Source organism: Somniosus microcephalus, unplaced genomic scaffold (genome assembly GCF_052327205.1).
Source record: "Somniosus microcephalus isolate GS21.2 unplaced genomic scaffold, FLI_Smic_1.0 scaffold637, whole genome shotgun sequence".
In the NCBI taxonomy this organism is placed as follows: domain Eukaryota; kingdom Metazoa; phylum Chordata; class Chondrichthyes; order Squaliformes; family Somniosidae; genus Somniosus; species Somniosus microcephalus.
The window spans coordinates 49,690-76,560 of NW_028225824.1; positions in this window are offsets into that span (position 1 = coordinate 49,690).

Below are 26,871 nucleotides of genomic sequence, written 5' to 3' on the forward strand. Positions count from 1 at the left end.
AGGGTTGTGGGAATGATTCGAACCACTCAAGGGATGGTCAGAGGCGAAGCTGACTGGGCGCATGCATCACACGCCACCCCCTACAGAAAATGGCGACCGCGGCAGTACTCCGGCAACAGGGTTGCGATACAATAGACAATGGTTCGGATGAGCAAACCATGATGGAGGAAAGGATTTCTGATTATGTGTTTAGCAAGGTGAATATCACGAAGAAGTGGATCACCACTCTGTTAAGGGCTGGGCGTCCGGTAGATGCAGCAGCTAAGTGGACAGAGGGAAAGGAACACAAGAAGTCCTTAGAGAAGGCAGTCTAGCTGATGTGTTTCAAAAAGCAGGTCCAGCTTTTGGAAAGGCTCGTTGCAGCACAGGCAGCCGAGTTAAAGGAGTCAGCCCTGGAGATCCAGGATAAGGCTCTAGCAGGGGAGAAGTTAATGGTGGCATTGCAGGCCCTGAATCAGGAGAGGTTGTATTTAATGGTCACACAAGGCCCAATTGGAATACCTACAGTGCCAAGTCACCGAAGCCAAGTGAAATGAGTTAGGGTTGCGGGAAAAGAATGCCCGCTTGACAAGGCAAGTTAGGGAACAGGAAGAGAAAGTACAGGAGGTAAAGGCAGCTTATAAGCTAGTGAGCGAACAGGAGTTTGAGGAGGCAGACCACGGCCCCTGCAAAGAAAGGATAGAAAATCTGAGCCTGGCCCTGAGGAAGACAAAGGGCATGGTGTGCCTCATAAGCCCAAAGGCAGGTCAGGCGGATTTTATGGGGAACGAGGGGAGGAAAGCTCAAACATAACTGGTATTTCCCAGGGACGACCCGGTTGAGGGACAGGAGGTCTCACGACCACCACCCGTAGCGCCAGGTTTCAGCGAGGTCTAGCAGCAAGGGGGGTTGGAGCCAGAGGTGGGAGCGGAAGTGGAGCAACCCCCACCAGAGAGGTCGGAGCCAGGACCGATGTGCCCAGCACGGCATCGGAGGTTCGGCCCACCCGTCAATGGCGACGATGAGGGACCCCTCCAAAACCAGTTCGTATTACCCTATAGCACCCAACAGCTTAGGGCTATGGTGAGCCATATCATGAAGCTCTTCGAAAAGGGAGACCCCTCATTCCACTTCAGGGAAGTAGAGCAGGCAGCCAGCGTCAACGACTGCAATGGCGCTGAGCAGGCCAAAATGATGCTATTCTCCCTGTAGAGTAGTCTCCTCCAGTCCCTCTCTGATGAGTGTAAGAAGGGGCAGAGCGGGTATGAGGTGCTCAGGGACGAAGTTCTGGAGGCCATGGGGATGAATGAGGGAAGTCCTTTCTCCCATGTGGAGAAGACGGTCCAACTCGCAGGGGAAACCCCGCAGGCTTTCGCGGACCGGTTATGGCCGGTGTACCGGAGTGCCTGTCCGGGGACGCCGAACCAGGTGTTCCTGAACGGGGATCCCCTGGCCCATTGGCTCCGTTGCCTGGTAGCGAACAGCTTGCCACAGGTCCGGGCCAAGGCAGAAGTCTGGTTCAACCCCAAGAACCGCCAGACCACCGAACTTACGGTGATCAGACAGTTGACTCTAGCCTATAAAAACGGTAGGGGAACTGATGCACACCCACCCAAGGGGAAGGTGCATGAGGTAAAACCCAGACCGGGTAGGAAAGAGTGGCACCAGGAAGGGAATATACCCCCCAACACAAAGACGAATTGTTACGGGTGTGGGAAAGATGGTCACTGGTGGAAGGAGTGCAAAAACCCTTGGAAAGACAAGGGAAAGAATTCCACAGCCCCAGCCCAAAAGGCAGAGGCGGGAATCCCTCCCGCAGCGGTCAAGTCATTCTTGGATACCATGAGGTCCTTATTGACTGGCCACGGGAGAGTAGCAGCCGCTACCAGTGCTCTGACCCTGTCAGCCCCATCCAACTCACAGCCCTGACTAGAGCCAGCGCAGCCTGTTTACCTGTGTTCTCTCCGATACGATGAATGGAAAAGACCCCTCGTGGAGATGGAGGTGGAAAGGGTGAAGGGGACCTATCTGTTGGACACGGGGGCATCATGCACCGTGGTCCATTCAGATAACCCCACCACCTCACCTCTCCCTAACGAGGTCCCATATAGTCTGTCGGGGTTCACAGGCAAAGAACAGGCCGGCTCATTTTCCATCCCGCTCGCCATTCGGTTAGGACCGCTCCGCTCCAAGTGGACCTGTGTCCTGATGAAATGGGAAGTGGAGGGTGGAAGAGGGGTCCTGGGAGCCGACTTTATTATAGGCCATGGGATCCTAGTAGATTTGAGAAATCATTGCCTATGGGGGGCAAGTAAGGGAAAGGACGGTGAGATAGTAGTGATCCCAGGAAAGGAAGGGAAGGGGACCCTATGCACCATTAACCCCAAAGAGGGTTATAACCTCGGGCTCATGGTCAGCAACACCCCACAGGAGTTCCAGGCATTTGTGCAGGCCCACCTAGCCACATTTGCCACACACAAACACGACTGCGGGAGGGTCAACAGGTTTGAGGTTAGTGTAGACGGGGACCCCATGGCCCGACCACAGAAACAGTATAACTTCCCCAGGGAAGTGGAGCCAGACATGGAAGCAGCCATGTCCTCGTTAGTACAGCAGGGAGTTCTGAGACTGATAGCCACCCACGTAAACTCTCCATTGTGGCCGGTCAGAAAGCCGGACAATTCCTGGAGAGCCACGGTGGACTATCGGGTGCTCAACAGCAACATCCCAGCCTGTGCATCCACGGCAGCAGCAGTTGCCGATCTGATAGGAAGTATCCCAGCGTCCGCGACCACGTTCACGGTGCTGGATATTTCCAATGGGTTTTGGTCCATCCCTTTAAGGAGGAAGGATCAGTACAAGTTTGCCTTTACGTTTAAAGGGCAACAGTACACGTGGAACTGCTTGCCACAATGCTTCCACAACAGCCCCAGCATTTTCCATCAGTGCATGGCAAACAGTTTGAGGGATTTCAGTCAGCCCAGACAGTTGGTACAATATGTGGATGACCTGCTCCTGTTCACCGGTTCGAAAGGGGAGCATGGCCCACAATTGGCCGAACTGCTGGAGCTGCTCGGGCAGAAGGGTTTCAAAGTAAACCTCAAGAAAGCGCAGATCGGCCAGCAGGAGGTGAAATTCCTAGGCCTGACCGTACGCACTGGAGAAAGGGCCATAGATAAGGCTAGGAGGGAGGCGGTACAAGAGATACCGGTCCCCAACATAGTAACGGGTGTGAGGTCGTTTCTAGGGCTAACCGGGTACTGCAGAGACTTTATTGAGGAATATGCAGCCACAGCAGCCCCTCTGCTCCGACTCCTACACAAGGGAGTGGAGTGGTTTTGGGATGAGGTTGCCAGGCAGCATTTGTCAGGCTCAAGGAGGATCTGCAGACCGCACCAGCTCTAGGGGCCATAGATGGGGGGAAAGAGTTTTTCCTGGAGGTAGCAGCCAGCGGGGATAGCCTGAGTGCTGTGCTGCTCCAAGAGCAGCATGGCAGGCTAAGGCCGGTGGTCTACTCCTCTAGGATACTCACAGATGTGGAGAGGAGCTACTCCAACTGTGAGCGGCACCTCTTGGCCACACATTGGACTGTGAAGAGATCACTGATCTTCACAGGCACCTCGCCCATCACCCTCCTCACCCATCACACACCCACCCAGATGCTTCTGAATGGGAGGATCAAGGATGGAACAGTGAGCAGTGCCCACATTGCCCGCTGGACCCTGCTCCTCTCACAGATGGACCTCAAGGTGAAGGGTCACTGTGAGCCAAAGCTCGCAGCCAACCTGGTATATCCTGGAACATTGAAGGGGTTTGGGAAGTGGACATAGGTTTACGGGCCGGGATACATCCCACAGGCCGTGAGATCTATGTAGACGGTTCCAGCACGGTATGTGCTGGCAACCGTCTCACGGGGTGCAGAGTTTATGACCCAGCGGCAAACATTGCCCTGGCAATTAGGCTCCCCAGCACCATGAGCGCCCAGCAGGCTGAACTGTCCGTGGTAGTGTAAGTCGTTACACACCCCGAAATCTTCCCTACCCCATACACGATTTGCTCGGACAGCATGTTTACGTGCAATTCGTGTACGGAGTACCTGGCCACCTGGTCCCGCCACAGATACACCTCCGCCGACGGGAGACCCCTCACAGTAAAACCCCTGCTGGAAAAGATCCTAGCAGCAGTGGGGGAGGAAGGGGAGGTTTTTATCCACAAGGTGAAGGCCCATTCCTCCACAGAACCACGCGGCCAGGGCAAACAGCAGGCTGACATGCTCGCCAAGGAGGGTACCCGCGCAGGCACTTTCTGGGACCCATTTGGGTCCAGACCCATGGCGGCAGTCAAAGGTAGTGACGAGACCCAAGGGAGTGCAGGGGTAGCTTTAGCCCCGGACCTTAAGACGGTCCAAGCCCAAGACCCCGTCCTCAAGGCAGTCCTCAGCGCAGTGACTGAGGGAAAAAGGGTAGAGGGTCCGTACGGCACAGCAACCCTCTCTGTCAAAGAGTGCATGTTGTTCCAGGGGGAACAGTGGGTTGTGCCGCAGCAGCACCAGAGGGAATTCCTTCAACTGGCCCATGAGGGTCCAGGAGCGGGAAACCCCAGGCCTGAGATCACCTGACAGCGGGTGGAACAGGCAGGATGGTGGCCGGGACTCAGGGAAGATGTCCGCGAGTTCTGTGCCGGCTGTCTTGTGTGCGCTGCTAATAACCCTGACCCCCCACAAAAGGAAGGCACCCATGGGACACATCAGGAGGGTAGAGGGACCATGGCAGTCGACACAGGTCGACTACATCGGGCCCCTGCCCACCGCCCAAGGAGGCTATAAGTACTGCCTAGTCCTGGTGGATGTGTTCACCAAATGGGTAGAGGCCTTCCTCTGTAGAACAGCCACAGCTCTGGGTACTGCCAGGATCCTGGTCCGGGAGGTGTTATCGCGGTGGGGGCTACCACAGTATGTGGAGTCCGACCAAGGGAGTCCCTTCACCGGACAGGTGATGCAGAATACCCTTATGCTGCTAGGCATCGAGGGGGAGTGGCACATGGCCCACAACCCACAGTCATCAGGGATTGTGGAAAGAATGAATAGGACCCTAAAGGAAAGGTTGAGGAAGGAGACGGCGGACTGGCCCCGCAAATGGGCCAATATCCTACCATTGGTCTTGATGGGGTTCCGGGCCAGCTAGTCGAAAAGCACGGGGTACTCCCTGTACGAGCTGATGACTGGCAGGGTTATGCGGACCCCCACCCATGTACTAGCCCCGGTGCTCACGGAGGGTCAGCTCAGGGAGGTAAACCGGGACAGGTTCGCCCGAAACCTCTTTGAGCACCTTAAACAGGTCCACGAGCAGGCGGCTGGGAACATGGGAAAACAGCATCGGAGTAACTGATTGCTGCTCGAACCCCGAAAGCACCATGAGTGGGAGGTAGGAGATCAGGTCATGGTGAGGAACTATGCCCGAGTAGGAAGTTTGGAACCACTGTACATGGGGCCCTACAGCATTGTAGACAAAGCCAGCCCAATGGTATACGCCGTTAAGATACCTCGGCGCACCAAATGGTTCCATATTAACCAGTGCAAACTGTTTAAACCTGAGAGGAGAAAACAGCCAGTTGGGGTAGGGTCTGAGGATACAAATCCTCAGCCGGCAGCAGGAGCGAGTTCACAGACTGCACGGGCAGGCGCTGTGGCTTGTTTGAGGGGAGGGGCCATCCCGGCCACCAATTGGGACACTTCCCCGCTCTTCTGGGCTCCAGATGAGGAGGGACCTGAGGGTGAAGTCCCCGCCCCTAACCCAGGTGTAGAGGAGGAGGGACCTGAGGGCCAAGACCCCGCCCCGGTCCCAGTTTAGGGACCTGGGGGCGGAGACTCTCAGCCTACAGCAACAGGCTGCGAAGAGTTACCTGCCCCTAGCCCAGGTTCGGGAGAGGCGAAGCCTGAGGGTAAAGATCCCCAGCCAGCGGTAGTGGTAAGCCCACAGGCCACGCCGGAGGGGGCAGCGGTTCGGGTTAAAGGCCCACCAGCCAAGAAAACCCCACCCGCCAAGGTCCCTAGAAGGTCCACACAGACGCCCCAGCCAAGGAAACCCTGGTCACCAGCTCCCCAGTTTAAAGGGACAGCCTCCCGAGTTAGGGGTAAGTCCAAGGACAGAGGTCCCCAGCCGGCAGCCATGGGCGGCGAGGGACCAACAGTGCAGGACAGTGCGGGTGCAGTTCTAACAGGGATTAGGCTGGCCGCCCGGAGACGGGCGGCGGATGTACATAGTTTAGGTAACGTAAGTTTAGCTTAAGTTTGGGTGTTTTAGCTTAAGTTTAAGTAAGGTGACGGGTAGTTTTAATTAAGTAGTGGTCTGCTAAGAGTGTGTATATTTGAGTCGAGGTCGCGAGACCCGACTATGCTTCACCCAAGCCAGAGAATCTCTTGGGGACCTGGCTGTATGTTTTTGTATCTGTTGCAGAAAGACTTTCAGGATGAAGAGGAGCGTAATCCTACTCGCCCTGATAGGACTGAGCCTTGGAAGGAGGGGCGACGTGGAGGACTCTCACATCTATGGGTGCTCAGGAGACAGGGCACCTATAGCAACCGACGGAAGCGGTGAACGGGATGCAGAGGAGACCGCCTTCTACGTCCATGAGGGAAGGTGGCCAGGGTGGCTGGGGTCCAATTTATCTCAGTACTCTAGCCAGACCGGGTTCACGTACGGGGAGGCCTCCCTCCTGTGCCCCAGGGTACGGGCCATTACCACAAGGGTCAGCGTCACCGTAGGGAAATGTGTATGTTTAATGTGCAAGGGACACATTCATCTGGATAGGTGCTGGTGGCTCAGGAAACTGAGCAAAGATATGAGAAACCCCGCAGTCGAGTGGGAACAGCTGGGGAACAATACCCACCGGATGATTACAGGGACTCACGGGGGATTGAGTGTGTGTCGGGACAAGTGGTGGGAACCAAATCAAGGGATTTATATCTGTATGTGGGGGTCAGAGAGAGTCTGCCCTGCAGGCATATCTATCATTTTCTACCGGCAGTGGCAAGACGCCGGGGAGGGGATGAAGTGGGATACCAGCCTGAAGGTGTGCGCAGTCCCATTTTCCCCGATCCCAGTGAATGCCACTGAGCTTGTGACCCGCCCCCGAAAGCCCCTGCCCACGGCGCAGGTGGCAAGGTTACCCAGGGAAGGGTGCCCCACCACCACCAAGGGACCAGGGAATGGACTGGTACTAGTGCCGATGGATCAGGTACTGTACCAGGGGGTACACTACGCGGTAGCCTCCGTGATTTTAAATCTCACCGAGGTACATTTACCGGAGTGGTGTACCAAAGAAACAGAGCAGCTATACCAGGCCCTGTTAAACGAGGTGTGTGTGCTGTATGGGGCATGGTTGCTGGGTGTGGGCCGCAGTAATCTGGAGGATTTAAAACAGGGTTTAGTCAGCAACAAGCACCTCGCAGCCCTCCATCCATTTGAGAATGCGTTAAGCCCGTGCCAACTCCGGCTAGCCTCTGAGGCCTACCCAGTCCCAGTGGATTGTGGACGGTCCAACCACACAATCATGGGAGTAGTAGTTAGGATGCCGGTCATGGGTAGGTCAGCCCGACCCGCACAGGGTTGAGAACATTGGAGTCATTCAAGGGTGTGCACACATTCGTTTCACAGCGGTCCCACCTTACGTCATAAAGTGGGAGCATGCTATGACAGGTACTGACCTCGCGGGGTGCTGGAGCCGGGGAGCACACATAATCCTGTGTCCCCAGCACTTGAATGCCCACTCAAAACCACAGTGTGGGTTCAGAGCTGTTGGAGTGAAACCTATAAATTTTACCATGGAGGCAATGGCACAAGGCCATGTTCCCCCACAGGTAGCATATATAGGAGGTGGGACATATTGTGTCACCACAGGTGCGTCCCACTACCAGCATGGACAGCATTGCTGGTGCCTGGTAAGTGACAGCAGTTTCTGCTTTAAACCCGAGGCAGAAATTCAAGTGGCCCAGGAGTGAATTGTCCCCATTCCTGAACCCTCCACTGTTCACCTCACTGCAAAGGAGAATTTTACCAACCTGCAGAAGTATGTAGCGCATTTTGGCTACGAAATTCCCCCTCTCCCTGAACGCCTTACCAAAATACTCAAAGCCGTTATAGTTTCACAGAAACATTTTTACACTCTGGAGCAGAAAACAGTAGAGATAGGGGCTAAGATATTGGATATTGTGATTCCACCCTGGTGGGACATTTTCAATAACATAGAGGTCCCTTCGTGGATCAGACTGGCTTCCCACAATCTCGTGGTTTGCCAGTTAGGGATAGTGTTGTATCTAGTATGCACTCAGTGCAAGGGAAAAGGTCAGATGCTAGAATTCTGAAACCAGAGGATCTGGAAGGAATATTATGTGAAGGTGGAGGGAGATACACCTGTTTGAGTTTTGTATTTTTGATTAAAGGTTGTTTTTTTTTTGTGTTTTCTTGTTTTAATAAAGATTTTTCGACGCGTTGTTTTAATAAAGATGTACGTGTACCAAGTGGTGCAGGGGTGTTGGACCCCTCCATGCTTGGATGTGTGTATACGACTGTAATTTATTCTAAGTATGCTTATGTACACTACATTTTTGCGGAATGGGAAGTGCCTGTGTCGTGGGTATATTAGATAGGTAATTACAGGGAAGGTTGACTATGGAGGGTCGGAAATTTTGCTCACCTCATCAGGATGATACTTAAAGCAAGTTTAGTATCAACAGGGGGGAGTGTAAGTAGCAGGGTTCTCAAAATTCCCGCACTCCCCAAGTTATGGGTCAAGGGACCCTGTTTTTGGACGAGTTATTGAAAAATAGGGTACCCAAAATGGCTTCTGTAAACCTCGTGACCAACATTGACAGGATTTTTAAAAGCAAGGCTCTGCCAGCAAGCAGGCCTGGAGACGAAACATTAAAATGCAGGAATCTGTGATCAGAGACTCTTTGGAGCCCAGCCAGACAAAGTAAACACAGAATACGCATTTATTTGAATCGAATCGAATCAAGCTCGATGGGCCCGTGATTGTGGCCATTAGCTTTCTGCATGTTTAATTGATAACAGCTCACAGTAACCATCAAGGTAGGATGGGGACAATCAAGTCTCATCCATGACAAAGCAACCAGGACATCGGGGCCATTAGACCCGAAGACAACCACTCCTAAAGTCGTTAAAACAAATGGTTGTAATCATTTAAAACAGCCCGCCAAAAGTTAAACAATGGACTGACCTGATTTGGCGTGCAGATAAGGAGTGGAAGAACGGGTATAATTGGAGGCCCATCAATAGCAATTGCTCTCTTGACTCTGACATCTTGTTTGGTCTTGGGCTGCTGCCACTCGTACCTGTGCCCTGGCCTCGTGGCGGGTTCTCTTCTTGCTCCCCGCATGTGTAACAACCAAGGACATCCATACCAAACGCGGGAGGAGAATGAGACCCGAGTTCAAAGTCATACAGGACACACAGGCCACAAAAAGGGGCAGACAAAACGAGACAAGACAAGACGAGACGAATAAGAAGGTAAAAACCGACAAGAGCAGAGAAGGGCAGCAAAAGGCGCATTGGTAAAAACCAAACGCCTAGTTATTAGCTGGCACTTGGTGAAGAAAGTATATGTGTGGACAATGAGAATTAGTTGGCATTTGAACACTGCGAATAAGCTGGCATTAAACACGGGTGTCCATGCCCACGACGAATATGCTGGCGTTTGATGCTTGGGTCGTAAAATCAAACAAGCAGTAAAACCTGCCAACCGCCCCGTCACCGCCGACGGCCGCCCGAGGGAGAAGAAGAAGAGAACCCATCGCGACGAGAGGACGATGGTAGCTGAGGAGAGGAAGGTGTGTCGCAGCAACAACTCCAGCACCGCGCCCTGAGACCACGTGGTGACGGAGTACCCCAAAGGACAGAAGACCAAACCTCAAAACTCACAATGTTAAAGCGACAGGTTTTGGATTGGTGAGCATGAATTCATGGCCCCTCATAGCTTAATCAAGTTAGTTATAGGGGGTGGGATAAGGATAAGGGGATTGCTAATGTAATTGTTTTTCTCTCAATGTGCCATGTGTTCCCCATCCCCATATAAGTATAACTGTTTATGCCCGTAATTTTCCAAATCAGGGCTAGAGTAACCCAATCCACCCTCTCCACCTTCAACATTGGCAAGATCAGGGCTAGAGTAACCCATACCACCCTCTCCACCTTCAACATTGGCAAGTCAGGGCTACAGTAACCCATACCACCCTCTCCACCTGCACCACTGACAATTGAGGGCTTCAGTAACCCATACCACCCTCTCCACCTGCACCATTGGCAAATCAGGGCTACAGTAACCCATACCACCCTCTCTGAAGGGAGAATTACTTGTCTAAAGTTTGAGGTAGCTGAATCCTAAAGTTGCTTAATTGGGTCTAAAGGTCCGGACTATCTCTCCCTAAAGGAAAGGAACAACCTGAAAATGTTACCATCCTCCAGATAGCACTTTTAATAAGTTTAGCTAGACTGTAACATTTTGGATATTATGAGGGTCTGGAAAACTCCCCCAGAATTCTGCAACTCCTCACCAAAGAGTGTACAGAGATTGAGTTTGTGAGTTTGATACAGAAGTATTATGTGAGACAATTCTAAAAATATATAGATTTATTAAAGAACCGACATATAATTTACAGTTGGTGAGTCAATTGCAACATTAACAGTTCCAAAAAAAGAAAGCTTACAAATCTATTATCAGAGAACCTACTCTCAAAACTTAAGTTCACTACAGTTTTACAGTTCTTAGTTTTCGACAGGATATCCACCAAAATCAAATACAGTACATTTGATCCCCGAGGTACAGAGTTGGAGACTTACAGAGCTGGCTCTGAAGCCGAGAATCGCTTTGCCTCTTTAAAGCGAGTCTACTATTCCATTTGAGAGTTCAATATTTATACCCTTTTCCAGTGGTATTTCCTTTAAGGTTTTCTGCTGATGTAAGCTAATTATCGCTAGTCATTTTTCTGCTGACCCCTGCAATTCTTATAGTCACCTCAGCTGGTAGCACTACAGAACCATGTCTCCTCTAGGTGTTCTAAGTTTATCATAAAAAACGGTGTAACAGCAGTTGCGCTTCACTTGGTATTATTTTTACGAAGGCAGATGTTTGTTATTTTTATGTGCTTCTTTACGAGGTGTAAATTAGAACACCTTGTACAGGCTGAACTACTGTCTTGTTCCCAAAGGTTCAGACTGTCAGGAGCCTTTAACCTTCTGTTTCAATAAAGGTTATTGATTCAGTGTCAACAACTACCTTATCTCAATAGCCAGAATGCTATTACAGCTTTTTCATAGTTAGGTTTCTAGATTTCCAGACCCAGTTTGTCATGTTTTAATAAGGCCAGAATTCTTTCATAGAATGGTATATTTTTCTGAATAGATCATATGGCTTATTCCTTCACATCTCCAGCTGCAGCATTGGCAAGTCAGGTAAGCAGTAACCCATACCAACCTCTCCACCTGCACCATTGGCAAGTCAGGGCTACAGTAACCCATACCGCCCTCTCCACCTTCAACATTGGCAAGTCAGGGCTACAGTAACCCAAACCACCCTCTCCACCTTCAACATTGGCAAGTCAGAGCTACAGTAACCCATAGCGCCCTCTCCACCTGCACCATTGGCAAGTCAGGGCTACAGTAACCCAAACCACCCTCTCCACCTTCAACATTGGCAAGTCAGAGCTACAGTAACCCATACCACCCTCTCCACCTGCACCATTGGCAAGACAGGTCTACAGTAACCAATACCACCCTCTCCACCTTCAACATTGACAATTCAGGGCTACAGTAACCCATACCACCCTCTCCACCTGCACCATTGGCAAGACAGGTCTACAGTAACCAATACCACCCTCTCCACCTTCAACATTGACAATTCAGGGCTACAGTAACCCATGCCACCCTCTCCACCTGCACCATTGGCAAGGCAGGGCTACAGTAACCAATACCACCCTCTCCGCCTTCAACATTGACAATTCAGGGCTACAGTAACCCATACCACCCTCTCCACCTGCACCATTGGCAAGACAGGTCTGCAGTAACCAATACCACCCTCTCCACCTTCAACATTGACAATTCAGGGCTACAGTAACCCATACCACCCTCTCCACCTGCACCATTGGCAAGACAGGGCTAGAGTAACCCATACCACCCTCTCCACCTGCACCATTGGCAAGTCACGGCTAGAGTAACCCATACCACCCTCTCCACCTGCACCATTGGCAAGTCAGAGCTAGAGTAACCCATACCGCCCTCTCCACCTGCACCATTGGCAAGACAGGTCTACAGTAACCCAATCCACCCTCTCCACCTTCGACATTGGCAAGACAGGGCTACAGTAACCCAATCCACCCTCTCCACTTTCAACATTGGCAAGTCAGGGCTACAGTAACCCATACCACCCTCTCCACCTGCACCATTGGCAAGTCAGAGCTAGAGTAACCCATACCGCCCTCTCCACCTGCACCATTGGCAAGACAGGTCTACAGTAACCCATACCACCCTCTCCACCTTCAACATTGACAAGTCAGGGCTACAGAAACCCATACCAGCCTCTCCACCTTCAACACTGACAAGTCAGGGCTACAGTAATCCATACCACCCTCTCCACCTTCAACATTGACAAGTCAGGGCTACAGTAACCTATTCCACCCTCTCCACCTGCACCATTGGCAAGACAGGGCTACAGTAACCCATACCACCCTCTCCACCTGCACCATTGGCAAGTCACGGCTAGAGTAACCCATACCACCCTCTCCACCTGCACCATTGGCAAGTCACGGCTGCAGTAACCAATTCCACCCTCTCCACCTGCACCATTGGCAAGTCAGGGCTACAGTAACCCAATCCACCCTCTCCACTTTCAACATTGGCAAATCAGGGCGACAGTAACCTATACCACCCTCTCCAGCTGCAGCAAAATTTGACACCAAGCCAAAGAAGTAAACATTAGGAAAGGTAACCAAAAGCTTCTTCAAAGAGGTAGGTTTTAAGGAGCGTCTTAAAGGAGGAGAGAGTGGTAGAGAAGCGGAGAGGTTTAGGGAGAGAATTTCAGAGCTTGGAGCCTAGGCATGGAGGGTTGTAGGGCTGGAGGAGATTACAGAGCTCGGGAGGGGTGAGACCATGGAGCAGGAAGGTGCAGGAACAGGAACAGGCCATTGCTGACTTGTGCTCAGACTGAACACATCAGCCATGGGCCTAATGGCCTCCTCCTGTGATAGAAGCACACAGGAAAGAGGCTGTTTACCGCGTCTTATCTTACAGGGAACTTTCAAGTGAAGTCATCAGGCATATGGGCATCCTTCATTCGGCCTTATCTTACAGATTGCAGCTTTCCTGGTCGCTGCTGTCCCTTTGCGCCTTCCCTGCTGTCTCTCACCATCCTTCAATATTTTTCCTGGGGTGTTTTGAATGCTGCGCTTCATCCCGCTGTACCAGTACTCTTGTGACAATGGATTCCGTTTCCTAATAGTCGGTTATGCGCATGTCTGTCTTCAGCATCTTCGAAATTCTCAGGACGCAGTCACAGCTTGGAAGACACTGAAGAGGCTGAAGATCCCAGTTTTGACACTGACCATTATAATCTGCACTTAAGGCTACTACAGATGGAAAATTATGTCTCTGACAAAAAAACAAATTATTCATTTTAAGCAAGGAGATTCAGTGAGCAAGCAGTTTTTATCAAAGTCCAAAAAAGGCGTTAAAATATCAGGACAGATGTCTAAAAGCTTCACCAAAGAGGTTGGTTTTATGAAGCATCTTAAGAGAAGAGAGAGAGGTAGTGAGGCGGAAAGGTTTAGGGAGGAACTTCTAGAGCTTAGGGCTCCGGCAGCTGAAAGCATGGCCGCCAACAGTGGAGAGATTATAATCAGGGACATGCAAGAGGCCGAAATTGGACGAGCGCAGAGATCTCGAAGGCTTGTGGGGCTGGAGGAGACTACAGAGATAGGGAGGGGCGTGGCCACGGAGGGATTTGAAAACAAGAATGAGAATTTTAAAGTTAAGGGGCTCGATTTTACCAGGCCCGAGGAGGTGGGTTTGGAGGCGTGTGAGTTGTCGAAATCGCAAAAAAATGGCGGGTGGATCCGATCCCGCCTCTATCCCGCCTCTGAGCAATTTTCCCACATTTGTGGTTTCAGACCCCATTTTCATCCCGCCTCCAAGAAGCAGGAAAGGCCCTTAAGGCTCTTAAAAACCAGTTAATTGCCTCTATAATCCCATTTTGAGAGGCCTTTCTGAGTTTAACACATTTCCCCCTTCCTGTACGTCTCCTCTGGAACACGCCAATTAATCTTGGTGGCCTCACAAGTGGATTGCTTACAAACGGCTGCAGCTCCACCATTAAAAATTAGTTTTCACCAATGATCATTTGCAGGTGGCAGAACTTTGTTGTCTCAGGTCTGGGGGAACTTTTAGCAGGCTACTCATTGTTGTGGAAGTTTGGAGCCTGACACCCATCTCCAGTGTGACCTCCTGAGAAACCCCTCTCCCCACCTTGACTGAGCGCTTCCTCAACTGAGGTATATACCAGAACCATGGGAGCCATTTATTTCCTTTCCTCCTGGACATCAGATTCGGACGAAGACCAGCCGCGGCAGCAGCAGAACCCTGAACAACAGCAGCACCAACAGTCGGAGCAACAATAGGAGCGCCAAGTTTCTGCTCACCCATCTGAAGCTGCACAGGCCAGAAGGTGCCAGCGCGCGACCACATTGCTGCCCAGGATGCAATGAATGCACTCACGTTGGCCAGATTTGCTTAGCCTGCACAATCAAGCACTTTTGCCTCGCACCTTCTTACCAGAGCATCGACAATGGACAAGAACCTACGGATTCCTATCACTCTGACCACCATACTGACAATTGCAAGTTGCTCTTAGCCCTCAATGTGGATGTCCCATTTGCGAAATAACACATGCCAGAACTTCAACAGTTTGCCATCAAATCTGCTTATCATAACAATTCAAGGATGACTTGTCAAAAATCAATACAACAGAACACCCAAGTGACTACCCTTGTGACGGCTTGTGCTTTATCTTCTTCTTACGCATGCTCCTACATAGTGCTTCCCCTGTTGCTTCAACAGATGTGGAGGTCCCTTGCTCACTTTCTTGCTGCTCCTGTCTCGACACCTTTGGCGGTCGTCCTGTGAGAACCTGTGAGGGCTCGGCAACAGTCTGCTGCTCCTGTGGCTGTGCAGGGGCTGAGACGCCCATCTTAGCTTGGTGAGGACTCTGGTGGGGTTCTGACCAAGGGCTTTGCAGTGGTATGGTCGTGTGAGTGCTTGGAGAGGAGCCCCCACTTCCTTGTTGTCTGCCACTAACATCCTTCTCATGGGTCAGCCCCACTTCAGAGCTAGCAAGTGGCTTGACAGAACCTTGCTGCACTTCAGGGGGGCCATGAGGACCCATTTCTGCACTGGAAGTCCTACTCCAGAGGACTTCCATGAAGGTTTGGTTTCTATGCTCAATAGCTGACCATTTCTCCTCAAGAGATGTCAGTCTATTCTGAATAATGACCATGTTTTCAATACCCTGGCAACTAAGCTTCTCCGTGGCCGTAGCCATCCTCTCCTCTACGGTAGCCAGCCTTACCATAGAGGTAGCCATCCTTTCCACGGAGGTTGCCATCCTTTCCGTGATGATGCGTTCATGCGCCAATGCCTCCAAAAAGGCTCTGCTCATGTTCGCGATGGACTCCTCTGTCGGGGGTTTTGCTCTGCACAATTACAGGGGTCTTTAGTGCCTGGTAATGTATTGGGCCTCTGTCTCCTTTATACCCTTGCAGCTTATGTTAGCCTGCAGGTCGGGTGTCACTAAACACCCTCTAAGGAGATAGAGAACAACAGCTTATAGAGGAGGACTAGAATACGGTGACGACCCACACAGTTCATACCTAATCTGCGAGGTACTCCTGAGCCCAAGGGCTCCTATAGTCCTCTCTCTTTTTCCCTAGCCTGCTGTTCCCTTGTTTGGCGGGTTCGAAGCGCCCTAATGCCCCTATCTGGTTCTAACTCCAGAATTTGGATGGAGAATGATGCACTTTAAATAGACACTCGGAGACAAGTAGTCCTTGGAAAAAACAGGTGACAACCAATTTTATTTGGTTCTACCACGAACGTAATAAACACACACACTCTATAACTATAAATAAAATATGGGAGAGAACGGACATAACAAAAATGTTTTACACTGTTTTAACTTTACCAAGTCCAATCCCACCAACCCACTTTCCTACCTAGACTAGACTGACAGTTGCAGGCCCTTGGATTATACTCACAGCCTACTTTGAGTGCGGTTGTTGGGTTGTTGCTGTTGTTGGTTGGTTTGTGCTTGATGGAAAAGGCTCCCGAAATAGCGGGAGTGAATGCCGTCTTCCACAACCACTTCGGTCGTTGGTGTCTTCTTGTTGATGTCCCCGGGACGGGAGTTGGTATACGGTGCGGTTTCTTGCGGTGATGTTGCACCGTCTGGTAGCGGAGTAAACTTTCAGTATGCCTATTGAGTCTGGGGCCTGATGGTGGATCTTCTCATCAGCGTGGTTGGAGTTCTTTAGATGGTAGTTCGCCCCAGCTCGTCTCTCCCTCAGCTTCTTAACTCGCTCTCCTGCTCTTTCTTCTGGCTTTTTGTATAATAGTCTCTTGGTTCTGTATTTTATACCCAATTCCATTTCGGCCTCTTCGCGCCCAATTACAAGTTTGAGGGCGGGGTATTGTTTTGAGTGCACAGCGGCTCCTCCAAGTCTGCTGTCCCATTGTGTCAGTCCTGGGACTTGATTATTTTGGGCCACCTCTTAACTGTAGTGATCCCAAAACTATTGTCCCTAGTCCGAGTTGATTAAGGTGATGATGGCCTGTACTCATAGCTCGATTAGGGGTGAGTCACATATCCTTGCTTCAGGCCCGACTCAGTCCCCTGATTGGCCTTTGAGAATGCACTTTGTTTCGATTGGCCGACATCTATGGCTCGCTTCTGAGCCACAGTCCCCTGTATTCAGATATCCCAGCCTGCTCTTCAGGACCACTGCATTGGCCGAAAATGTTGGTTTTAAACTGTATAGGGCAATCCAATTTTGGTCACCTTGCCCTTAGAAGGCTCCAATAAAACGTGGTTGTGGATTTTCAAACCCTACACCTCCATTCGCTCCACACTCGCAGCGACCCTGGAGACAAAACCTGCCAGAGACTCCTGCACCTGTTCCTGGAGTTTCAGCACTGCTCTCCTTCTGGATGGACCCGGAGGCACAGGGTCGACATGCAGCTGAGCCGAGCTGGCAGAGTCCTGCGCCCTCCGACGAGGACTCTCCACTGCTGTCCCTGTCTCCACCATCTGCTGATGCTCATTTGTGATCTGTGATACACCAGGTGACAACACTACTCTATCTCGTGATGGTCCCACCAAGGTGTGAGTGTCTGCGCTGGTGCTGGGTGCGCTGAATTCTGCTGACGCTGTGCCCTCAGAGTTTGCAGCTTTCTCTGAGGAGTCTTGAGGCTTATGCTGTTCCTCCTGGACAGTGGGGACAGGGGCTCTCTATGGTCCTGTGGGGGAGCAAAGGAGAGAGTTAGAGATGTGAGGTAAAGGTTGCATGCATATTGAATTGTGCAGGTGATCATAAGTCAATCTGTTAGAGCATCAGAATCATTATCAGTCACTTATGCAATGTTAATGAGAGAGATGCTAAGCTATCCGTCACCAGCTTGCTGGGATGCACCTGTCTGTCTATCCCCCACTTGCGAATTGTCCTCCACTCTGGCGATCTCCAGGGCCGCCTCCTCCGAAGTGGTGAGCTGGGCTACTGAGGGTGGCCCTCCTCCTGTCCTCGCTCTTTCCCTCTTATTGTGGGCTCTCTTTTCCTGCAATGAGGGATACAAGTGGAGTTTGAGTGAGAATGAAAGAGTGAGTGTAGAGAATCCATAGCATAGATGCTTAGAAGGAGACAAAGGGCCCTGCTTTGTGTTGCAAGTTGTTGTCATTGCATCACAGTGATAGGGAGTGTGAGGGCTGCATGGTCGAATCGTTAAGTGAATATGACCATAGAGAGAGAGGGAATGGGTAAGGGTGCAGGGATGTAAGGGGCAAGTGGGATGTGGAGGAAAAGGTTGGCAAAGCACAGTGCTGGTGATGAGAGGCGATGGGGATCAGATTAAGGCTGATGGGAATGTCATACTCACTTTTCCTGTGCGGAGAAGGTCATGAAACCTCTTCGTGCACTGCAGCCAGGTTCTGCTGCACATAGGAAATTTGTTTACCTCTTGGGCCACTTGCAGCCACACAGCTTTAGAATCATAGAAAGCTACAGCACGGAAGGAGGCCATTTCGGCTCATCGTGTCCGTGCCGGCCAACAAAGAGCTATCCAGCCTAATCCCACTTCCCAGCTCTTGGTCCGTAGCCCTGCAGGTTACAGCATCCCAAGTGCACATCCAAGTACTTTTTAAGTGTGGTTAGGGTTTCTGCCTCTACCACTGTTGTATCTATGCTTTAATACGTTCAATCAAGCATGTAGATACATCGAATTAAATCAGAGTCAGGCAGACAGGCTTCTAACTGTGATCTTTACTTTATTGGTAAAATGGCTGACTGCAGCTTTCCCGGGTATTTCCCATAATGCAATGCATATTACATTACCATATTTACTGGTGTTAAACTCGCACATTACATTACCGTATTGACTGGTGTCAAACTCGCAATCAATACACGACATCCCCCTTTTCTTTGGAAACAAACTTGCAGTTTACAAACAGTTGCTTACAATAACACTGCATAACTTATTTGATTTATAAACTTTTTACAAACTTGTGTCTTACCACACAACTAAATAATTCCCAGGTTTAAACATTTAACATCACCCATGCAGTTCTCGCACAGTTTATGTTGTGACATAATCAGACAGTCTTTGGGGTTTTCTTTTAACCCTTTGAGGTCTGGCTGTATTGGGTATGCCTGACATGTTGGTGTCAGTGGATATTGCCTGTGTCACAGTGGTATGTGTGTCAGGGTCTACTATACTGTCCTCAGTCCCTTGTGTTTCCTCCTGCTCATGGAGTGTCTCCTTTGGTCCATTGGTTCTGTATTTCTTCACAAACGTCGTGCTCCTCAAGTAGCGTGCTCCTTCTGGAGATTCCACTACTACTTGACTCCCTGTTTTACTCAAAACTTTGTGGGGTGTGGCATTAAAAGGAGTGGTGAACTTGTCCACTTTGTCCTGCCGTACCAGCACCGTGTCGCCAACTTCCACCTCTGAGTATTGTGTTCTCCGCTGTTCATCTGCATACAGTTTGGACTTGCCTTTTTGTTCTGCGTCCCGGTGACGTACTTCCATGTCTGTGCGTGACTCTGTGATGTCTGGCAGCTTTCCTCTCATTTTCCATTTAAAGAGCAGCTCTGCCGGGCTCTTTCCTGTCGTGGTATGGTCAATGCTCCTGTACACAGTCACATATTTTCTAAGTTCACGTTTCCAATCTAGTCCTTCTGACTGAGCAATTCTGATTCTCTTCATCAGCGATGCATTCTGGCGCTCGACTTCTCCGTTAGCCTGAGCCCATTTTGCTGTCGCTTTCAGGTGTTTGATCCCGTTGTTTTCACAGTATTCTTTGAATAATTCAGATCTGAATTGGGGACCATTATCAGATTTGCAGGTGATTGGCAAACCACGACGGCTGAAGATTGACTCTAAACTATCAATAACCTTCTCTGTTGTTGTGGAGGTCATGATGTCGTATTCATAGTAGCGACTATAAAAATCAACTACCACAAGAATGGAGTGGTTGGATGGCAAGGGTCCCAGTAAGTCTATAGCTACATCCTGCCAGGGGCCCTCCGGTAATGGTGTTGGTCTCAACGGTTCAGGTGGGTCGGGTCTGGCTACTATCTGACAGCTATGGCACGCTTTACAGTGTTTTTCAGCTGCCTTGTCCATGCCAGGCCACCAAACCTTGGTTCTGAGATGTTGCTTTGTTCCAACTATTCCCAAGTGTCCTTCATGTGCTAACACCAGGGCTCGTGCGTGTAACACTGTGGGTAGCATGATGCGTGTTCCCCGAAGAACTAGGTACCCCACTACGCACAGCTCGTTTGCAATTGCTGCATAAGCTTTACAGTTCTCAAAATGTCCGTTTGTGATTGCCTTCTGTACCTCAATCAGCTCTGGGTCGGTAGCAGAGGCTTCCCCCACCTCTCTAGTAGTGAGTGCTTTTGGTGTCGCACTCGCAGCTACAAATCTCACGTATTCATCTGAGCCATGAGAATGTCTCTCCTGTTTTGCTGTCTCCCCCAGCAATCGTGACAGTGGGTCTGCAATGTTTTGCTTGCCTGGAATGTGTATCACTTTAAAATCGTACGGCTGTAATCTAAGTACCCATCTCTCTATATGGGCACAGGGTTTAGAGTGTGGGCCGTATATCACCTGTAATGGCTTATGGTCAGTTACCAAGTTAAATTTTCGGCCATACACATATGGATGCAGCCTCTCACAAGCCCATACAAGAGCTAAGGCCTCTCTCTCTGTTTGAGAGTACTTCCTCTCACAGTTTGTTAAACTACGACTTACATAGCATATTGGCACCTCTTGTCCCTGTTGGTCCTGAACTAGTACTGCGCCTAAACCTACAGGACTGGCATCTGCTATCACCTTGGTTGGTGCGTCCTTATCAAAATATGCTAAAGTGCCGGCTCTGGCCAACTCATCCTTGAGTGCACTGAATGACTGTCTCTGTTGTGATCCAAATTTAAATGGTGTGTCTTTTCTCGTCAGGCGTCGCAGTGGCTCTGATAGTGTTGCAAACTGCGGGATGAATCTGCTACTGTACCCAACGAGTCCAAAGAAACTCCTCACCTCTGTAGCATTCTCTGGTTCCTGAGCTTCTGCCACCGCTCGCACTCTCTCTGCTGTTGGTCCGATGCCCTTTTCAGACAACAGGATTCCCATGAAAATCAATCGGTCCATGTTGAATTGGCACTTCTCTGAGTTTAGTGTCAGTCCACTTTCCATTAGTCTGGTCATGACAGCGTGCAGGTGTCTGTCATGCGTTTCCTGGTCGTGTGCATGCACGATAATGTCGTCTGAGATGTTTTCAACACCCTCTATTCCAGCTAAGGCATTAGCTATCTCGTGCTGATATTGCTCACTAGCTGAAGATACACCGAATATCAGCCTCTTGTACCTGTATACTCCGTTATGTACTGCAAACGTTGTGATTTTTTGTGACTCAGGGGTCAGTTCTAGCTGGTGATAACCCCATTTCAGGTCTAGCTTACTAAACACCATCGAGCCATTCATACCTTGGAGTATCTCATCAACGGTGGTGATTGGATATCGTTCACTCACTATTGCCTGGTTTGCTCGTCTCATGTCTAGGCATAACCTTACATCCTTATCCGCTTTTGGTACAATAACCACAGGATTTACCCATGGGGTGGGACCAGTTACAGGTTCGATAATGTCCATGTCCCTCAATTGTTTTATTTTGGCTTCTACTGCCCCCCTTAAGTTGAATGGTATACGCCTGAGTGGCTGGGCCACAGGCTTCACTTGTGGGTCGATATACAAACTGATCTGTTTTGTATTCAGCCTTCCTACTCCCTGGAACACCTTTGGATACCGCTGTTCTAGTAGCTGTCTTACATCTACCACAGCTGAGACATCTGCACCTATTTTTAAAACTCTCAGTTTCATGGCTGTCTCCCTTCCTAGCAACAGTTCTCCATGGCCTTTAACCACAATGAACTCCGCCTGCTCAGTTCTCTTACCTATTGTAATCCCACATGTGAATACATCTTTAACTGACAGTGGTCGGCTAGAAGCATAAGAGAATAACTTTCTCTCTGTCTTAGGGACATGTGACTGACACTTAATGTGTTCTGACTTTAATCCTTCCCATGCATTCTCATCTATCACATTATTAGTTGCACCCGAATCAATTAACATTCTCAGGTTTACTCCCCCCCACACAAAAGGTAAGTCTCTCTGTCATGTTATTTCCAGTAACAGCAAATGCACAGTTATTTTGTTCCTCTACATTGTTCACACTGTGTTTCTTTGTACCCTTTGTGCGGCATACTTTGGAGAAATGATCCTTTCCCTTGCACTTATGACACATTTGTCCACGTGCTGGGCATTTCGGATCTCTGTCCATGTGGTCTGTGTGTCCACATCTGTAACATTTCCTTTCGTTCCTATCGCCATTTCCCTTTGGTTTCTCTGTCGAGCTTTTCATATAATACCCTCTTTTCTGTGTAACATGATGAACAGTATCTGTCTCTGCCTTCTCTGTACATGACATGGCTGACATCTGCTCCTCGACGTTTTCACATTGTGAGGCCAATTGTAACGTGCGGGCGAGCATTAGATCATGCCCTTCCTCTAGCAATTTCCTCCGCACATAGGCTGACGTGCACCTACTCAGTAAAGCGTCTCTTATTTGATTATCCGCACCCCCCCCCCAAATGCACAGTCTTTAGCAGCCTGCCGCAAGTGAGTAGCAAATTGTTGCCCAGTCTCACCTGTCTTCTGGGACAACTTATGAAAAGTCTGTCTAGCAAATGCTGCATTGACCTGGGGCACAAAGTAATGATTCAAAGCACTAACTGCCGCCGTGTAGTCTGCTGGCTCTCCTGAGTCCGGTAGAGTCGATAAGATATCCTGGACATCTGGTCCTGCTAGGTGTAGAAGTAGAGCTCTTCTCCTCTGCTTTGTGGCAGCTGTAGAGGTTTCGTCGATAATGAGTCCTTTGCTGTTGGCATAAAGCTCAAAAGATGTTAACCACCTGTAAGGGTTTTTTTTAACGAGCTTGTGGTGTGCGAGATCGATTCTTGATTTCACACTGCTCGTGAGCGGTTTCGAAGCGCTCCCCCCTCACTGATTCTAGACACTGGACTTATTGCCAGACTACCTTGATGTGTTGGCCCAACTTGTGACTCGGAAGACAAATGGATCAGGTGAGACAAGGTAAGTTTTAAAATTAATGGTTTCTTTATTTATAAGGAGAATAAAAACACAGGGAACAAAGAAACAACACAAACAAAATCACTAACACGCCTCCCAATGGGAACTAAAATTTAACACACAAGAATTACTTTGACTATCTTAAAATACATCAATTCATTAGCTGCGGTATAATAAAACGGGGGTGGGGAAAGCGCGCGGTACAACGAAGGATAAATAACACTCCCAATTACAAAGCCCTTAATATTAAAACCCTCCCGTCTCTAAAGTATCCCTCTACTAGGTCAGCTAGGTGGAGTTGGGCCTCTATGCTCACCAGGGTTTTAAAACTGTCCTCGACCTTGATGCTCCTGTAGCTTCCGGGATTCCCGATTGATCTTCCTTCTGGGACGGGCTCCTGAACCTGCTCTCCTGCTCGAACTTGTAGAACCTCCGTGCTCCTCGAACCTTAATCGAACCTCCTAATCGGACCTCTCCACTCGAACCGTTCAACTTAACCTCAACCTCTCGTTGTTCTCTGCCTCCGATCGTACCTTCTGCCCGTCGATTTTCCCCCAACAGTTATACCGTTTCCTTGCCCTTATCTTTGGCGCCAAATCAGGGGTTTTCTTTTGTCAAAGTTTTGGGCCGGCTACTTTGACAAAAGCTGGTACTTTAGTTTAACGACTTTAATCGTGGCCGAAACCAAACTGATGGGTTATGTCCCGTGTCCCGCTGAGTTTGATGCAGATAATGGGTCTTGTCTGTGCTCTGTGATTTCAGTGATGGGTTTATGTTTATCTGGCGATTAATATGACCTTTTCAAGTGCAAGTCCTTTGTTTTTGACTTTGTTACTGCTGCTACCTTTATTACCATATCAATTGCAGTCAGTCTGGAATTTTCCAATCGGTGGTGACTCAGGTTTCTTTAAGGTATTGCAGTGGTATGTCCTTCTGAAATGAGTCATGTGATCTGCCGACTCCATCTTGTGCTCTTAAAAATGTGGCCATTTCAGGGGTTTTAAAATGTAGGCTCTATTTTCCTGGATTTTGCGAACCCTACAGTCCCCCCTGTGATACAATGGACATCTCGAATCGTCTTTTTGTATCATGAATGTTTTAGGGTGAGCATAAATCCGTTCCCTCCACAGCTGACCTTCCCCGTAACAGATGGGAAAATAAGGTAGTTACACGGGCGAGTCCCCGTTTATGCTGACATAGTGGTCCCGCCAAGTCTGCTGACTAGGGAACTCCCTGTCGTGTCCCTTCCTCCTGCACTGGACACAGACCAGGTACAGAACGATCCCTATCTGGCACACCACTAAAACATGGGAAGCCAGCCTGACCCATGATGGGATCTCTATATTATCAAAGAGGTCCCACCATGGTGGAACCACTATGTCTAGGATTTTTGCCCCTATGTCGATGGTCTTCTGCTCTAAAGTATAGAAGTGCTTTTGGGAGACAGTAACTGCTTTCAGCAGTTCGGTTAGATGTTCTGGGAGAGGGGGAATTATGAAACCAAAGTGGGCCACATACTTCTGGAGATCGATGAAGTTCTCCTTGACAGTGAGGTGAACAGTGGATGGCTCAGGGATCGGGATAATCCGCAGCTGTGCCACTTGAACTACTGCCTTGGGTTTGAAACAGAAGCTGCTTTCACTGACCACGCACCAGCCGTGCTGTCCGTGCTGGTAGTGGGACGCTGCGGTGGCGACACAGTATGTCCCACCTCCTATGTATGCCACCTGTGGGGGAACATGGCCCTGTGCCATGGCTTCCATGGTGCAATTGATAGGATTAGCGCCAGCAGAACTGAACCCGCACTGTGGTGTTGAATAGGCATTCAAGTGCTGGGGACACAGGATTATGTGTGCTCCCCGGCTACGGCACCCCGAGAGGTCAGTACCCGTCATAGCATGCTCCCACTTAATGACGTAGGGTGGGACCGCTGCGAAACGGACGTGTGCTCCCCCCCGAATGACTCCAATGTTCACCACCCTATACACTGGCACAGGTCGGGCCGCCCTACTCATTACTGGGATCCGCACGACGACCCCCATGATGGTGTGGTTGGAGCGACCACAGTCCACAGGGACCGGGTAGGTCTCAGAAGCGAGCCGGAGCTGGCACGGACTCAACGCATTCTCAAAGGGGTGGAGGGCTGCGAGGTGCTTGTTGCTGATCCAGGAGGGGACCAAACCCTGTTTTAAGTCCTCCAGATTGCTGCGGCCCTCGCCCAGCAACCATGCCCCATACAGTACGCACACCTCATTCTAGGCAGCCTGATCTGAGGCATTCCTGTCCTCCCTAATGAGAGCATTGACCGTCCGAGCCTGCTTCTCCAGCTATGCTATGATCTCCTTTAAATGGAGAGTCATAGCCTGATCCTCATGGAGCTCCGAACCCACCACCCGGTTTTCGTCTGTGAGGATCCCCTTCAACTGGGTCTTTAACCCGTTAACCTGCCGTTGTAATTCGATGTCGTCCATACTATTTATGATGGATGACCCAGTGTTGAACCCTGTGAACCAGTCGTTCACGGCACCCCTTCTTTGTCTCCCCACTTGCTCCCATTCCTTGTGGCCCTCGGTGTAGAGTTCGGTTCTATTGACCCCCGCGAAGTCAAACTCGTAAAACTTCTGCAGGGTCTCTTTCAGCAGGGCCTGATACAGCCTTGCCGTTTCTACGGGGCACCATTCCGGCAGGTGCACCTCGGTCAGGTTGAGGATGACCGAGGCCACCGTGTAATGGACCCCCTGATAGGCCATTTGATCAGTGGGAACTAATACTAACCCGTTCCCTGGTCCCTTGGTGGTGGTGGGGCATCCCTCTGCTACCGTCCGTGGTGTCTGGGTCGTGGGCAGGGGCTGTCGGGGGCGGGTCACTAGCTAAGTGGCATTAACCGCGATTGGGGAGTAGGGGACCGCGCATGCGTCCAAGCGCGATTCCCAGTCTATCCCCCTCCCGTTATCTTGCCACTGGCTGTGGAAAATGATGGAAACACCTGTGGGGCAGACTTTCTCTGAACCCCACATACACACGTAAATCCCCTGATCGGGTTCCCACCATTTATCCCAGCACACTGTCAACCCTCCCTGGATTCCTGTGATAGTCCGGTGAGTGTCGTTCCCTAACCTTTCCCACTTTACTCTGGGGTTCCCCATGTCCCTGCTCAGTTTCCTGAGCCACCACCACCTATCCAGGGGGACGTTCCCCCTGCAGGTTAGGCAAATACGCTTCCCCATGGTCACACTAATCCGCGTGGCCTGGATCTTGATCCGAGGACACGACAGAGAGACCTCTCCGTAGGCGAAGCCGGTCCCGCTCGAATATTTCGTGGAGTTCGACCCCAGCCATCCGGGCCAGTTGCCCTCGTGGGTGTACCCAGTGACTTCCTCTGCTTCGCGCAGGCCCTGCCCGTCGTGGGCCAGAGGCGCAGTTTCCCCAGAGCAGCCAAAGATACGGTGATCCTCCGTCTCTCCCCTCCAGGCGACGTTGAGGCCCACCAGAGCCGCGAGGATGATGCCTCCTACTGGCATCATCTTGTTACTATCTGGCGGAGAGATAAAAAAAGGTTTCGAGCCGGGCTCCCTGGGCTCCTCGGCTTGGGTGCGGGGTGAGTGGGTCCCGCGACCCTAGCTCACCTAAAACTTGCCACATTCTATCGCTCCAAAGTGCTACCATACTTCCAGAAGACCACTTACTTATTTACCAAAATTACAATTAAACTAACCTTATTACCCCAAAACTATATATATATATACATCTGCCGCCCGTCTCCGGACGGCCAGCTTATAACCTGTGGGGACCGTCGCAGGCCTCCCCCTGCTGCGTTCCCACATCGGTCTCAGCTGCTGGTCCCTGGCCACCCGTGGCTGCTGGCTGTGGACCGTTTAAACTTCCCGCAGCTTTCTTCCGGGGGGTCCCTTTTGTG